The sequence below is a fragment of the Neoarius graeffei genome, chromosome 6 (genome assembly GCF_027579695.1).
Source record: "Neoarius graeffei isolate fNeoGra1 chromosome 6, fNeoGra1.pri, whole genome shotgun sequence".
In the NCBI taxonomy this organism is placed as follows: domain Eukaryota; kingdom Metazoa; phylum Chordata; class Actinopteri; order Siluriformes; family Ariidae; genus Neoarius; species Neoarius graeffei.
In genome coordinates this window covers 5235865-5248568 of record NC_083574.1, presented here as the reverse complement: position 1 = coordinate 5248568, position 12704 = coordinate 5235865, and positions in this window count along the sequence as shown.

Genomic DNA, 12704 nt, shown 5'->3' with positions numbered 1-12704 from the left:
TGCAAACCCATAAATAAATAAATACATACCCCCCCTAAGGAACCCAGTGTAAGCATTTGACCCAGTATTATATCAGTACAACAAAAAGCAGCATAGCAAATAGCAGCATAAGTTCAAGTTCAAGCATAAGTTCATCAATGTTGATAAAGTGCAGAGCAGGGACATTCAGACAGATACCTGAGTACAGCCCCGATTCCAAAAAAGTTGGGACAAAGTACAAATTGTAAATAAAAACGGAATGCAATAATTTACAAATCTCAAAAACTGATATTGTATTCACAATAGAACATAGACAACATATCAAATGTCGAAAGTGAGACATTTTGAAATTTCATGCCAAATATTGGCTCATTTGAAATTTCATGACAGCAACATATCTCAAAAAAGTTGGGACAGGGCAATAAGAGGCTGGAAAAGTTAAAGGTACAAAAAAGGAACAGCTGGAGGACCAAATTGCAACTCATTAGGTCAATTGGCAATAGGTCATTAACATGACTGGGTATAAAAAGAGCATCTTGGAGTGGCAGCGGCTCTCAGAAGTAAAGATGGGAAGAGGATCACCAATCCCCCTAATTCTGCGCCGACAAATAGTGGAGCAATATCAGAAAGGAATTCGACAGTGTAAAATTGCAAAGGGTTTGAACATATCATCATCTACAGTGCATAATATCATCAAAAGATTCAGAGAATCTGGAAGAATCTCTGTGCGTAAGGGTCAAGGCCGGAAAACCATACTGGGTGCCCGTGATCTTCGGGCCCTTAGACAGCACTGCATCACATACAGGCATGCTTCTGTATTGGAAATCATAAAATGGGCTCAGGAATATTTCCAGAGAACATTATCTGTGAACACAATTCACTGTGCCATCCGCCGTTGCCAGCGAAAACTCTATAGTTCAAAGAAGGAGCCGTATCTAAACATGATCCAGAAGCGCAGACGTCTTCTCTGGGCCAAGGCTCATTTAAAATGGACTGTGGCAAAGTGGAAAACTGTTCTGTGGTCAGACGAATCAAAATTTGAAGTTCTTTATGGAAATCAGGGACGCCGTGTCATTCGGACTAAAGAGGAGAAGGACAACCCGAGTTGTTATCAGCGCTCCGTTCAGAAGCCTGCATCTCTGATGGTATGGGGTTGCATTAGTGCGTGTGGCATGGGCAGCTTACACATCTGGAAAGACACCATCAATGCTGAAAGGTATATCCAGGTTCTAGAGCAACATATGCTTCCATCCAGATGACGTCTCTTTCAGGGAAGACCTTGCATTTTCCAACATGACAATGCCAAACCACATACTGCATCAATTACAGCATCATGGCTGCGTAGAAGAAGGGTCCGGGTACTGAACTGGTCAGCCTGCAGTCCAGATCTTTCACCCATAGAAAACATTTGGCGCATCATAAAACGGAAGATACGACAAAAAAGATCTAAGACAGTTGAGCAACTAGAATCCTACATTAGACAAGAATGGGTTAACATTCCTATCCCTAAACTTGAGCAACTTGTCTCCTCAGTCCCCAGATGTTTACAGACTGTTGTAAAGAGAAAAGGGGATGTCTCACAGTGGTAAACATGGCCTTGTCCCAACTTTTTTGAGAGGTGTTGTTGTCATGAAATTTAAAATCACCTCATTTTTCTCTTTAAATGATACATTTTCTCAGTTTAAATATTTGATATGTCATCTATGTTCTATTCTGAATAAAATCTGGAATTTTGAAACTTCCACATCATTACATTTCGTTTTTATTTACAATTTGTACTTTGTCCCAACTTTTTTGGAATTGGGGTTGTATTATGACATTGTATAAACAGTGCAAAAACCAGATCAGTGCCATTATAATGTTATAATGTTATTGTCTGGGGGGGGGGGGGGGGGGGGGGTCAGGGGAGAGAGAGTAGTGACAACTGCAACAATGCAAACCAGTTCAATGATATTAATTGGTGGATGTGGTTGTGGATGTGGCAGAGTTCAGTAGCCTCACAGCTTGTGGATACAGGCTATTGGCTAGTCTGGATGTTCTGGCCTGTATGGACCTGTATCTTCTCCCTGAGGGCAGCAGGTGAAAGAGGTGATGAGCAGGGTGGTGCTGATCCCGCAGGATGTTGTGCACTCTTCTCAGACAGCGAGTGGAGTAGATGGTGCTGATCTCTGGGAGAGTCGTTCCAATGATTCTCCCGGCAGCTTTCACCACCCGCTGAAGTGCCTGCTGGTCGGCCTTAGTGCAGCTGGAGAACCACACTAGAAATCCATGTGTCAGCACACTACTGATGGCACAGTTGTAAAAGTTCACCATCAGAGGTCTGGGGATATTAGCGCTCCTCAGCTTCCTCAGGTAATAGAGCCGCTGTTGTGCTTTTCCCACGGCTGTGGAAATGTGAGTGCCCCAGGACAGGTCCTCAGTCACTGTTACCCCCAGGAACTTGAAACTCCTCACCCTCTCTACCACATCGTTGCCTATGGAGAGAGGTAGGTGGTCAATGTGTCCTTTCCTGCGAAAGTCCACAACTATCTCCTTGGTCTTCTTGGTGTTCAAGATACTACGTCATGCATCACATCACGTGGTGGGCTTTCCCTGTTCGTGCAAGGCATTGTGGGATACAAATTTGAAACCGGAGAGAAAAATGGAGGACATGAGTGTGCGAATAAAACGTGAAAGAGTGACTACAGTAACGGAAAGAAAGTGAGAAGAAAAGACGTTATGTTATATACGAAGGAAAGGAAATGCAGAACCAAACTAATAAATATCGGCGCTCAGCGAGCACCTCGGTGTGATCAGCTGTTCGTTTAGCGACAGAATGATGGAACTGTCAGTGCACGCTCAAAGGGAAACCTGCGCATGTGCACACACGGACTTCCTCTGTCTGCTTGACTGCGCAAAAAGCGAGTGATTTCATGCACATTATTTGCTTTAATCCCCTCAAATTAAATAACTTCCCAGCCACAGAATGGCCTGATATTTTGGAGATATTACAGAAATAAACATATATCACAATTTCAGACGGAACTAAATTTCACCGATTTTATGAAATCGAAAGGCTGTCTACTTTTAATATGGACTTGCTGTTGATTCTAAGATCCCTGTTCTTGGCTGCAGGAGTGGAACCCGATGTGTTCTTCTGTTTTCTGTTGCATGCTGAGATGCTTTTCTGCTCACCACGGTTGTAAAGAGTGATTATATGAGTTACTATCTCCTTCCTGACAGTTTGAACTGCTCAATCTGTCCATTTTCTGATCTCTGACCCTCTTTTATCAACAAGGTGTTTGTTTCCGCCCACAGAACTCTGACTCACTCATTCACTCGATGTTTTTTGTTTTTTGCACCATTCTGTGTAAACTCTAGAGGCTGTTTGTTGTGTGTGAAAACCCCAGGGGGAGATCAGCAGTTTCTGAAATACTCAAACCAAAAATACTCATCGTGCTCAAACCAACACCCATACCACAGTGAAAGAAAGAAAGTCACACTTCATTGTGAGATTCAATTTCCCGTTCTGATGTCTGAACATTGTGAACATTACGGTAACTGAAGCTCTTGATTTGTATCTGTATGATATTGCACAAAGAGGTGAAAGACATGAGGAGAATGAGAGTGAAGTGGTGACGAGACCAAGGCATTGTCCTGGTTAAGAACCCAAATGGCCTGAGAGAAGAAGATCCTCCTTGTTCTCTCCATGTTGGCCTTAAGGGAACAAAACCACTTCCCTGACCTCAACAGAGAGAAGAGTCCATAGCTGGGATGGCTTTCATTATCTTCCTGGCTTTGGTCCGGCACCGCTTGGTGTAGATTTGCCCATATTCAAGATATTTTCACTCGCTCAGATATTATTATTTGCAGTGAATGAAGTACCATAATATCATTAGTGTAATATAAGACCATGGTGTAATGTCTGTGGCTGAAAGGAAGGAGGACAGTTTTGCACTTGAGTCTGTGTTGTGACTGAACCTTGGGCACTTCATTCAGTGGAACATCTCACTGTCTTCTCTCTCTTAGATTCAGGTCCTGACACCATTCAGGTGGCTTTAGATGGATTCTGAATAAACCCTACACACTGCTCTGTGTGAATATATTCAGCATCGTACCCTCCAGACATCATTACAATTTAAACAGCATCCTTGACATCTCATGAAGATGCATAAAGAGCCAGGCTACAGCATCAAACTCTTTCTTTCTTTCTTTCTTTCTTTCTTTCTTTCTTTCTTTCTTTCTTTCTTTCTTTCTTTCTTTCTTTCTTTCTTATCACGTACATCCAAACAGCTGGATTTCACAAGACATTTAAATCACTATGTCATTTAGGATTGATTTCATCTGAACGCATTAGCGGCTGTCAGACGGTCTCGCCGGTGTAGCTGGGGATTTTGATGTGATGTAGTGATTGGAATGTAGATTAGACACTCTGGAGTGTCCTTATCAAATCTCAAGGTAAAAACACCAGAAATAGAAAGAATTCTCTCAGAGAGGTGGGTGCTTTTGGGTTGAGGATGAGAATTTGTGGACCGTTATGACGGTTTAACATGCTTTACATACGCAGTAAATAAACCTGTATAAAGCGTGATTAGCCTTTTAGCACTCCTACAGACCAGTGATTAGTTTCCATTAGGGTCTCATCTCATTATCTCTAGCCGCTTTATCCTGTTCTACAGGGTCGCAGGCAAGCTGGAGCCTATCCCAGCTGACTACGGGCGAAAGGCGGGGTACACCCTGGACAAGTCGCCAGGTCATCACAGGGCTGACACATAGACACAGACAACCATTCACACTCACATTCACACCTACGCTCAATTTAGAGTCACCAGTTAACCTAACCTGCATGTCTTTGGACTGTGGGGGAAACCGGAGCACCCGGAGGAAACCCACGCGGACACGGGGAGAACATGCAAACTCCGCACAGAAAGGCCCTCGCCGGCCACGGGGCTCGAACCCGGACCTTCTTGCTGTGAGGCGACAGTGCTAACCACTACACCACCGTGCCGCCCCTTAGTTTCCATTAGGGTGAGGTTCGGATTTCAGATACAGGAAACCCAGGCTTATTAATCTTATAGAAACTCTGTCCCTCTGAGGGAACAGTTTAAGATTACCAACAGAGTGTTTCCTTATCAGAAAGGGTTCCATGTAGAACACTTTCAGGAGGCGAAGTAGTCTTATTTATAAAAAAAAAATGGTTTGAGTATTTCAGAAACTGCTGATCTCCTGTGGTTTTCACACACAACAGTCTCTAGAGTTTACACAGAATGGTGCGAAAAACAAAAAAAAACATATATCGAGTGAATGAGTGACAGTTCTGTAGGTGAAAACAAACGCCTTGTTGATAAGAAAAGTCAGAGGAAAATGGACAGATTGGTTCAAGCTTTTTTTCCAGGAAGGATATAGTAACTCATATAATCACTCTTTACAACCGTGGTGAGCAGAAAAGCATCTCAGCATGCAACAGAAAACAGAAGAACACACTGGGTTCCACTCCTGCAACCAAGAACAGGGATCTTAGAATCAACAACAAGAAGTTCCTAATAAAGTCGTTCTAAAGGTTGTTAACGCCGGGGTGGTTCTGAGGTTTTACCCTCTCAGCTTATAAAATGCTCCAATGGCACAGCGCAAAATATAGCCTCTGACAACCAAGTCCAGCTCCTGGCCTTCACGTAACTGAACTGTTTCGAACTAACAGGAGAAGGGGCGAAAGGCAGGTCATGGGCGCCTTAAAACCAGTTTGCCAGCATTTTACAGTATGTCAACTCATTGTTGCATGATCCTGGTGTTTGACAAGATTTAGAACCCAGTCCCTAGGCGCTGTGAGTTCTAGATTGGTGTTAGGAAGGGCATCCAACTGTAAAACTCTGCTTCATTATAAAGTCACGGTAGTTCGTATTAGTGTTAATAAAGAAGGGACTCCTAGCGATAGGAGTGTCATTAACGGTAGGGTTGGTGTCAAGGCCAATTTATGCTGACAACCCAGTCCTCGCAGATAGCGTCGCAGACAGCGTCTGCGTAGCCCCCCCACCTTCGCAGACGCTCTGCGTGCACCTCCCAAAAATTGTGACCACCGCAGAAGCCTCGCAGACAGCGTCACAGACAAGAGGGCTCTGATTGGTCCACTCTACATCCGCTGTACATGCACTTCCGCTTCCCTCCTTTCCCGGTTTGTTTTGTTTTCACGACCGCCATTTTTAAAAACACGAGCGAAGATGGAGCAGCACGAAGAGCGGTTGATCGAGGAAGTGAGGAAGTACGTACATCTATACGACTCCAGTTCTAGTCATTATAAGTAACCGGAGGATAAACACTCCACTAACCACACCCACCAACTACTCCTAGCGATTTCGCAACTTCACACCCCCTTGTGTTGTGGCAGTGAATAACATCGCGCACGCCTATTACTCCCCGCTCAACGATAAATTACAACTGTCTGCGAAAAGCTATCTGCGAAAGCCTTGTCGCAAGAGCATGCAGAGGCCTTTAGACGTGGGCACCGCCAGATCATCAGCCCATTACCACATCAAATGTTTCGGTTTTCGGGTCGCATCCTTGAATGTTGGTACAGAGAAGCAATGGGTGGACGGGACAGATTCTGGATTTCCAAGTTAGAGGAAATAAGAAGAGGGGTAGACCCCGTAAGACCTGGGGTGAGCGTGTGACAAAGGATCTCAAAGTGTCAGGTCTCAGAGCTGTTGATGCTAAAGAGCGACAAGCATGGAAGAGGGTGTTACGTCGCCATGCAACATCAGACCCGCTAGGAAGTGGAAAATGTGACGTTAAACCGGATAGTGAGTGAGTGAGTGAGTGTATAATAAATAATAGACGTATAATAATAAAACTTTCTTTATATCGCACTTTTCATATGACTCAAACCTAAAATGCAAGTCAAAGTACTTTACAAAGAATCTAAAAAGTGTAACGAAGTGTAAAGCAACAAAGATTGACAAGAAATATCACATCACATCACACATCACATTATCTCTAGCCGCTTTATCCTTCTACAGGGTCGCAGGCAAGCTGGAGCCTATCCCAGCTGACTACGGGCGAAGGCGGGGTACACCCTGGACAAGTCGCCAGGTCATCACAGGGCTGACACATAGACACAGACAACCATTCACACTCACATTCACACCTACGCTCAATTTAGAGTCACCAGTTAACCTAACCTGCATGTCTTTGGACTGTGGGGGAAACCGGAGCACCCGGAGGAAACCCACGCGGACACGGGGAGAACATGCAAACTCCGCACAGAAAGGCCCTCGCCGGCCCCGGGGCTCGAACCCAGGACCTTCTTGCTGTGAGGCGACAGCGCTAACCACTACACCACCGTGCCGCCGACAAGAAATATGTCATAAAATTTCTTAAAAAAAAGCCATTCTGTGGCCGATGGGGCCTTTCTGTGCGGAGTTTGCATGTTCTCCCCGTGTCCGCGTGGGTTTCCTCCGGGTGCTCCGGTTTCCCCCACAGTCCAAAGACATGCAGGTTAGGTTAACTGGTGACTCTAAATTGAGCGTAGGTGTGAATGTGAGTGTGAATGGTTGTCTGTGTCTATGTGTCAGCCCTGTGATGACCTGGCGACTTGTCCAGGGTGTACCCCGCCTTTCGCCCGTAGTCAGCTGGGATAGGCTCCAGCTTGCCTGCGACCCTGTAGAACAGGATAAAGCGGCTACAGATAATGAGATGAGATGAGAAAAGCCATTCTAAAAATAATTCACTTAAAATCAGCATGCTCACACTGCTCTGCGTAAAGCATTCACAATGTTCAGTCATTCGGTATCAGTAATTATTATACATACAGGACACCTTTTCGATGGAATAAAAACATGTTCTATTCCCTTCTAGTGGGTTTCATTCATGTTTTGATAGCATGCGATATTGTTTGTGTATCGCTTATCCTACGTGTATTACGCCACTCTACCCAATACAGAATGAGCATTGAATATGGTTTATGATATTGCACGGTTGTCAAGACAACATCTCATTCTCATCTCATTATCTGTAGCCGCTTTATCCTGTTCTACAGGGTCGCAGGCGAGCTGGATTCTATCCCAGCTGACTACGGGCGAAAGGCGGGGTTCACCCTGGACAAGTCGCCAGGTCATCACAGGGCTGACACATAGACACAGACAACCATTCACACTCACATTCACACCTATGCTCAATTTAGAGTCACCAGTTAACCTAACCTGCATGTCTTTGGACTGTGGGGGAAACCGGAGCACCCGGAGGAAACCCACACGGACATGGGGAGAACATTCAAACTCCACACAGAAAGGCCCTCGCCGGCCACGGGGCTCGAACCCGGACCTTCTTGCTGTGAGGCGACAGCGCTAACCACTACACCACCGTGCCACCCCTCAAGACAACATGACATGACATATCGGAAACGTAAAACTTCCACACTTATGAGCGACTGGGACAATTTGTAAATGAACATGGCCACCAGGTTTGCTTCGTTAAATATGGAAGATTTTGAGAGAATTTTGAAAGAGAAAGACACGTTGAACACCCAAAAGGAATGTGTATGTATAATAATAATAATAATAATAATAATATTATTATTGGCTGGCTTTTTTCATGGTATATCAGATATATTCCATTCAGCTACTCAACTGTGACTCGTTCAATATCATACTAGCTGAATGGAATATATCTGATATACCATGAAAAAAAGCAAGCTGATATTTAAATGCTTAATTCTGCTCAGGATCACTGAGGATTCATTCATTCATTCATTCATTCATATTCAGTAAGGTTTATGTCAGTCAGGGTCAAAGGTCAAAACACATACACAAATGAAAGTCCAAGAGAGTAATTATGATTGAAAGGCAAGGGTCAAAATACATGATAGATTCGGAGGAATAATGTTCATAAATTAGACCCACAATACAGACGGCAAGACTTCACAATGGTGATGAGTGTTCAGTGTTTTTATCCTGGTTAGTGAGAAGTGAGTTCGGAAAATGGTTCAGTATTCAGTATTCAGAGGACCGCCGTCTACTGGCAGAAAGGACAAACAGCCTGAGCTGGAGTGATTGATGATATTCTTCCGGTCTTGTTTCTGCACTTTGTTGCTGGTCAATTGGTAGATTATTTTCAGCTCTTGCATCACCATTTTCTTCTTCTCTTGCTGTGTTCTTGGCCTGGATTCTGCCTCGTTCGTAAGTCCTTTGGATAAGCATCTGAAAAAAAAAAAGTAAATAAGGATGACCTGTGCTGCATGCAAGCTCATTTAAAGCTCATGTCAAGTCAAGTTTATTTGTATAGCGCTTTTAACAATAAACATTGTCGCAAAGCAGCTTTACAGAATTCGAATGACTTAAAACATGAGCTAATTTTATCCCTAATCTATCCCCAATGAGCACGCCTGTGGTGACGGTGGCAAGGAAAAACTCCCTCAGACGACATGAGGAAGAAACCTCGAGAGGAACCAGACTCAAAAGGGAACCCATCCTCATTTGGGCAACAACAGACAGCATGACTATAACATTAACAGTCCTAACAAAGTCAGCTTTGTTGATGCTATAAACCCCCCACCGATGGAAACCCGAACGCAAAACCGTTCACGACAACCGCCGTCCCAAAGTCACCAAGTCAGCTGCAGTCCTAATCATCATCATTGCACACCTGTCCTCCACATCTCCATTACCTTCCAGTCAAATAAGATTACAGAGTCCTCCTGCTCACCAACAGTAGTGCGTCATGACCTTGGATGCGTCTTCGTTTTTATATTTCAATTTAACAATTGGATTAGATCAGAATCCCATTTCTACCTCAAAACCTTGAGCCCAAGAGTCGATTTGGTTCGAACTTGCGATCCATCTCTATTAAAAGGAAAATAAAATAAAAACAACAACAGTACTGCATATTTTGAAAATCGTTTCATTACCTTGCTCCCATTTCGGTTCTAATTTTTGTGATTCTTTTCAGTAATAAGGAGGAAGGAGGAAGATTATTCTTCTTTCAGAGACTGATTCCGATAAACATAAATTATATTACTGATATCATGTATCAGTCCAACACTGCTCATTTACTCATACTTGTAAAACACTAATCCTTGTGTATCTTGTCACAATAATGCATGATGATCTGATCTGGATGTATTTTCCATGAGAAATGATGACACTCGAAGCAAAACAGACTGCAAACTATTATTTGTGGAAATATCAAGAGATGGAGCGACAGCATCGTCCTACAATACAAATACGTTCATTGCTAGCAGCACATAGCAGCTAATGCTGGTTAGTTGAAGAAAAAAAAAACCTACAGGCAATGCAAGGTGAGTGAAAATAACAGCTCTTATTCAATATATTGTTCTTGACAACAATGGATTGAAGATTAAAACAGAAATTCTTACAGTCTGTACTGAAGTGTGTTTCCACTGGAACCCAACTTCATCCAAGCAAACTCACACACTCGCTGGCCAGCGTATTAGGAACACCCATACATCCACCTGCTAGTTTGTTTGATGCAGTTCTGTAATCAGCCGATCCCTCGACAGCGGCACGATGCATCAAATCACGCAGATACAAATCAAGAGCTTCAGTTAATGTTCACTTAAAGCATCAGAATGGGAAAAATTGTGATCTCACAGTGAAGTGTGACTTTCTGTCTTTCACTGTGGCATGGGTGTCGGTTTGAGCCACATGAGTATTTTTGGTTTGAGTATTTCAGAAACTGCTGATCTCCTCCTGGGGTTTTCACACCCAACAGTCTCTAGAGTTTATACAGACAGAATGGTGTGAAAAACAAAAAAACAAGCGTTGAGTGAGTGAGTGAGTGAGTGAGTGAGTGACAGTTCTGTGCATGGAAACAAACGCCTTGTTGATAAGAGAGGGTCAGAGATCAGAAAATGGACAGATTGAGCAGTTTGAGGTACCAGGAAGGATATAGTAACTCGTATAATCACTCTTTACAACCGTGATGAGCAGAAAAGCATCTCAGCATCTCAGCAGAAAGAAGAACACATTGGGTTCCACTCCTGCATCCAAGAACAGGGACCTTAGAATCAAGAACAAGTTCCTATTAAAGTGGCCGGTGAGTGTATATCTAGATAATGCACTTTGTATAACAACAAGTTTAATTTATATCACGGCTTTCACCGACCCAAGGATCTTTTATAAAGTAATGGCACGATAGAAAGACAAGCAAATCATCTCATCTCATCATCTCTAGCCGCTTTATCCTGTTCTACAGGGTCGCAGGCAAGCTGGAGCCTATCCCAGCTGACTACGGGCGAAAGGCGGGGTACACCCTGGACAAGTCGCCAGGTCATCACAGGGCTGACACATAGACACAGACAACCATTCACACTCACATTCACACCTACGGTCAATTTAGAGTCACCAGTTAACCTAACCTGCATGTCTTTGGACTGTGGGGGAAACCGGAGCACCCGGAGGAAACCCACGCGGACACGGGGAGAACATGCAAACTCCGCACAGGAAGGCCCTCGCCGGCCACGGGGCTCAAACCCGGACCTTCTTGCTGTGAGGCGACAGCGCTAACCACTACACCACCTTGCCTCCCACAAGCAAATCAATCCAAGGAAAATATGACTGATAGGAGACACAGAAAATAAAATGACAATTTACATGAGCATTGAGATAACAGACAAACTCAAAGCACTGAAAAAGAGAACAACCAGTGATCGGGAGAGGAAACATCAGAAGGAGAAATAGCCGCGAGAGAAGAGATAGGATTTGAACTTGAGAAGAGATCTCCAATCCTGAAGACACTGAGGGAGAGAATTCCACAGCTGCTGAACCACGTCATAGCTCATTACCATAAAGTTGCCTGGACTTCAACTTTATTCCGATTCCCCACCCACTAAGATGCGACACCAACGCTGAGGCCGCCGCTTGCTGCTGCGAGACACTGACTCACATAGAAAACGAATGACTTCTGGTTGTTTTGATGCTTGTCCTGCGTTTGCTGTGAATATTCCAATTATGACTTCATTTGTATCAATAAATCCAACCACATTTTTGTAATTTGAGAGCAGATTGAGGATTTGATTGTGTATATTTTGTATCTTGAAACATACTAAATGCATGAATTATCTGTATAACAAAAGGAAAAGGGCGGCACGGTGGTATAGTGGTTAGCGCTGTCGCCTCACAGCAAGAAGGTCCGGGTTCGAGCCCCGTGGCCGGCGAGGGCCTTTCTGTGCGGAGTTTGCATGTTCTCCCCGTGTCCGCGTGGGTTTCCTCCGGGTGCTCCGGTTTCCCCCACAGTCCAAAGACATGCAGGTTAGGTTAACTGGTGACTCTAAATTGAGCGTAGGTGTGAATGTGAGTGTGAATGGTTGTCTGTGTCTATGTGTCAGCCCTGTGATGACCTGGCGACTTGTCCAGGGTGAACCCCGCCTTTCGCCCGTAGTCAGCTGGGATAGGCTCCAGCTTGCCTGCGACCCTGTAGAAGGATAAAGCGGCTAGAGATAATGAGATGAGATGAGATGAGATGAGAAGTGTGCCATCATCATAGAAGTTGACACAAGGTCTCAAAAGAACATATTAATATCTTTTATATTAAATCGACTGCTTAAACAATGGGTCCCAAAGTGAAAACCCAACAGTAACGGTAGTTGTGAGAACGTCTGACAAGTGCAGCTGAATTATTCTAAAGTTATTGAACTGGCCTCGAGTACAGGATTTCAACCTGCTGTTAAAGTTATTTAGTAAATCGAGATGGAAGACGCGCATCCATCAACTTTATCTGTGTTGAATACCTTCCTGACA